Source organism: Triticum aestivum, chromosome 6A (genome assembly GCF_018294505.1).
Source record: "Triticum aestivum cultivar Chinese Spring chromosome 6A, IWGSC CS RefSeq v2.1, whole genome shotgun sequence".
Taxonomy (NCBI): domain Eukaryota; kingdom Viridiplantae; phylum Streptophyta; class Magnoliopsida; order Poales; family Poaceae; genus Triticum; species Triticum aestivum.
In genome coordinates this window covers 393821397-393826616 of record NC_057809.1, presented here as the reverse complement: position 1 = coordinate 393826616, position 5220 = coordinate 393821397, and positions in this window count along the sequence as shown.

Below are 5220 nucleotides of genomic sequence, written 5' to 3'. Positions count from 1 at the left end.
CTGGACAATGTGACTTAAGTCATCGGCATCCGGTGGCCGGACAGATGTTCCTTGGAAGTTGTCACGAAAGGCGTCTTCCAAATCTTCCCAGTTGCCAATAGAATTTTCCGGAAGACTGTTTAACCAGTATCGAGCTGGTCCTTTGACTTTTAGTGGTAGGTATTTGATGGCATGAAGGTCATCTCCGTGGGCCATGTGGATATGGAGAAGGAAGTCCTCGATCCATACTGCGGGATCCGTTGTTCCGTCGTATGATTCGATATTCATGGGTTTGAACCTGTCTGGGAATTCATGCTCCATTACTTCGTCTGTGAAGCAAAGAGGGTGTGTGGTGCCTTTATGTTGGGCCACACTGCGACGTACCTCCGATGGAGTCCATTTGCGGTTTTCGGCCCGGGCGTGGCTAGGTTTGTCACGTCTTGCATGTCCTACTCTACTATCCAAGTCATGTTGAAAGTCGTATGTACAACCCTGAGCTATTTTATTCTTGCCTTTACGGTGAGGTGGGGCTGTCTGGTGTTCGGCTTGAGTTGCCGCTTTATCCGGACCAAGTTGTGGTCGACCTGCCTCATTGTGCGATGATGGTATGGGCTCCAGCGCCTTGTGGTCGCACTGAGGTAGCAATCTACGCTTCGGGTAGCTTTTGGCTGGGCCACTAAGGCTGTATTCTTTGGTGGCTAGGACTTCGGTCCATCTATCATTGAGCCAATCTTGGTCCGCTTGAAGCTGCAGCTGCTTCTTTCTCAGGCTCCTTGCAGTGGCTATTAGCCGGCGTTTGAAGCGCTCCTGCTCGAGAGGTTCCTCAGGCACGATGAAATCCTCGTTGTCAAGGCTCTCCTCTCCCTCGAAGAGCGCAAGATAATTACTATCCTCCGAGTTTCCATGTATGGCCTGTTCATCAGGGCTAACTTGCCCATTATCCCGTTCCCCCTGTTTGGAGGTTATCTTGATGGGGTCTTCATTATTTTCCACATCGTCTGGAGTATTATTTTTTCCGGTGCCCGTACTGCAGTCTTTGGAACGACGTGACTTAGAGCGGCATCGAGGAAGTTGGCGCTTGGGCTCTCTCTCAGGATGTTTATCCTCAACTGGATCCTCTTTGTCATCGTTGTTAGTTTTTCCAGGCGTGTCCACCGTGTATACATCATAGAAATAAGAGAACGTCCGTCGTCCAGTGAATGGCGGGTTTTGGCCTTGCTCCTTGTCGGCATCGTCGTCCGTACTGGCGATGTCTCCGGAGCCATAGTCAAGCATGTCGGTTAAATCCTCGACAGTGGCTATGAAGTGGGTGGCGGGTGGGAAGAAAAATTCCCCATCATCAGCCTCTAGTTCGAACCGTACATAGTTCGGTTGTGAGTCCCCCGCCAAGGTCAAGTTTTTAAGTGAGTTCAGCACATCGCCCAAGGGCGAGTGCCGGAATATGTCTACGGCCTTGAACTCGATGCTCGATAAGCAGTCATGTTCGGTATCCGTGGAGTCACATGGTTCGGAACTTATACTCGGAGGAGAGTCCGGAGTTCCGGCGACACGAGTAGCATGAGGTTAAGTCCATGTGCGGCTCCAACGCCGGGGAATCTGTGGCCTCCATGGTGGGGTTGAGCCTCCAATCCTTGGATGCCGCAACGTGCTCTGGATCTAAGGCCAGAGTGGTCATAGGAGCTATCTCCTGGATGCGGTCTGATGACAGATTTAGGTCATGTTCGTCAAGGTGACCAGGAGCGGTTGCCGCGGTCTCGAATCCGGTAAAGACCAAATCTCCACGGATGGCTGCAACATAATTCAAGCTCCCAAATCTGACCTGATGGCCAAGGGCGTAGCTATCGATCTGCTCCAGGTGGCCAAACGAGTTGGCCCGCAGCGCGAAGCCGCCGAACACGAAGATCTATCTCGGGAGGAAGGTTTCTCCTTGGACAGCGTCACTATCGACGATTGAAGGGGCCATCGAACCTTTCGTCGATGGCATAGTGGAACTCTCAATGAAAGCACCAATGTCGGTGTCAAAACCGGTGGATCTCGGGTAGGGGTCCCGAACTGTGCGTCTAAGGTCGATGGTAACAGGAGACAGGGGACACAATGTTTACCCAGGTTCGGGCCCTCTCTATGGAGGTAATACCCTACGTCCTGCTTGGTTGATATTGATGAATATGAGTATTACAAGAGTTGATCTACCACAAGATCGTAATGGCTAAACCCTAGAGATCTAGCTGGTATGGCTATGGTAATGAATATCTGTCCTTTCTGGACTAAGTCCTCCAGTTTATATAGACACCAGGAGGATCTAGGGTTACACAAGGTCGGTTACAGAGAAAGGAATCTACATATTTAGTCGCCAAGCTTGCCCTCCACGCCAAGGAGAGTCCCATCCGGACACGGGTGCAGTCTTCGGTCTTCGTATCTTCACAGCTCATTAGTCCGGCCCATGGCAAGCAGGTCGGACGCCCAAGGACCCCTTAGTCCAGGACTCCCTCTCCAGGTGCCATTTTTCTTAATCACCAGCACTGGGTTAGCCAACCACTCAGGATGAAAAACTTCAACAATGAACCCAGCCGCCAAGAGCCGGGCTACCTCCTCACCAATAGCCTTACGCCTCTCTTCATTGAAACGTCGAAGGAATTTCTTGATCGGTTTAAACTTTGGATCAATATTGAGAGTGTGCTCAGCGAGTTCCCTCGGGACACCTGGCATATCTGAAGGCCTCCATGCAAAGATGTCCCGGTTCTCATGGATGAACTCAGTGAGCAGGCTTTCCTATTTCGGATCCAGATTGGCACTGATGCTGAACTTCTTGGATGAGTCACTAGGAACAAAGTCAACTAGCTTAGTGTCATCTGCCGACTTAAACTTCAACAAGGGGTCATGCTCGGTGGTTGGTTTCTTCAAAGATGTCATATCCGCCGGGCCAACATTATCCTTGTAAAATTTAAACTCTTCTGTTGCACAGACAGATTCGGCATAAGTGGCATCTCCTTCTTCACACTCCAAGGCTACCTTGCGACTTCCATGCACTGTGATAGTGCCCTTGTGACCAGGCATCTTAAGTTGTAAGTAAACATAACAATGCCTTGCCATGAATTTAGCATAAGTCGTCTGTCCAAACAGAGCATGATAAGGGCTCTTAATTTTAACCACTTTGAAGGTCAGCATCTCAGACCTAGAATCATACTCATCCCCAAAGGCAACCTGCAAAGATATCTTACCTACTGGATATGCCGACTTACCAGGCACCAGACCATGAAAAACAGTGTTTGACGGCTTAAGATTTTTGTCGGTCAATCCCATCCGACGGAAAGTTTCATAGTAAAGGATATTGATGCTGCTACCTCCATCCATGAGTACTTTAGTGAACTTGTGTCCTCCAACCTGAGGTGCCACCACCAGCGCCAAGTGACCCGGATTATCAACCCGGGGCGGGTGATCCTCACAGCTCCAGAGAATAGGGTGTTCAGACCATCGCAAGTAACGGGGTACCGCCGGCTCAATGGCGTTTACTGTCCTTCTATGGAGCTTCTGATCCCGCTTACATAAACTCATGGTGAAGACGTGGTACTGCCCACTATTCAATTGCTTTGGGTTACTCTGATAACCAGACTGCTATTGATTCCCCAGATTGTTCTGTTGATTGTAACCACCCTGATTGCCTTGGCCTTGAAAACCGGATTTTGAACCGCCACCTCCATGGCCCGGACCATGAGAGCCGGATCCTAAGCCGCCATTCGGGCCATGGTTACTCTGGAAAAGATGGGAATTCCTGAACTCTTTCATGATAAGACAATCCTTCCACAAATGGGCAGATGGCTTTTCATGTGTTCCGTGCTTCGGACACGGCTGATTCATTATTGCCTCGAGGTCAAGTTTTGCTCCTCCAGACTGAGTCGGCCTCCTCTTGCGACGTTGATTATTATTATGCACACCAGTGTTGGCCACGAAGTCTAAGTTCCCATCGGCTCTGCACTTACCATTGCCACCCTGACTAGCCGGGTTGTACTGCTGCCCCTTCATGCCGCTGCTCTTCTTTCCCTTGCCCTGCCTTTCATCATCAGACTCGGGGTCCTTGGTACTATCAGAGTCGGCATACTTGACCAGGGCTGCCATGAGCTCCCCTATGTCACTGCAATGGCGCTTAAGCCGGCCGAGCTTCTGTTTGAGAGGGAGGAAACGACAATTTTTCTTCAACATTAAAACTGCTGAGCCGACGTTGATATTATCTTATGAGTGTATGATAGTTGAGACCTGACGCACCCAGTTGGTTGTTGACTCGCCTTCACCTTGGACACAAGACACCAAATCCACGATCGACATAGGCTGCTTGCATGTATCGTTAAAGTTTTGAATAAACCGGGCCTTCAGCTCCGGCCACGACCTGATGGAGTTGGCAGGCAGTCCCTTCAACCAAGTATGAGCCGGCCCTTCTAACATCATGGTGAAATACTTAGCACACGCAGCCTCACTAACATCCAACATCTCCATGGCCATCTCATAACTTTCAACCCAAGCCTCGGGAGGTTGATTTGCTGTGTAACTAGGCATCTTGCGAGGACCCTTGAAATCCTTGGGCAAACGCTCGTTACGCAGAGCCGACACCAAAGAGGGCACACCCAAGGTCTTAGAGGTCACGCATGTTTCTATTGAGGTTGTCGGGTAAACCGAAGACTACCGGTGAGCCACTTGCTGAGCCGCCAGCTCGGCCTCCCGACGCGCCCTGCCTTGATCCACCAGGGTCTGAGCATTAGCACCACCACGCGCTGGGTTACGACGAAGTTCACTACTTGAGAATGCTGGTTCATCAATGTGCCTGCTGTAACTCCGGCTTGGCTGAGGGGTTGAGTCGATCCGCTCGCGACTTTAAGAATAAGCCGCCTGCTGAACCACGGCCGTCTGAAGAAGTTCCCTGACCCGCTGTGTCTCTACCGCTGCTGGGGACTCGCCTTCAACTGGTAGAGCTGTCAATCGTGATGCCGCAACAATCATGTTGTCCAAAAGGTTAGAATAATGACCCGATGGGGTCGAAACATGTTGAGGCGGAATATTGTTCATGTGCGGAGAGTCCATCGTGCGCGGCTGAACCGAGCTCCGGCTCGAGGCACTTCTACCGTCCGGTTTACCACCGGCGGTGTCGTGGATGTAAGACTAACAATAGAATGGGGGTAGGTATGAGGAGGCAAGATCCTAGCTATGGCGAAGTTGAACACACGAGTTTTACGAGTTCAGGCCCTCCGCGGA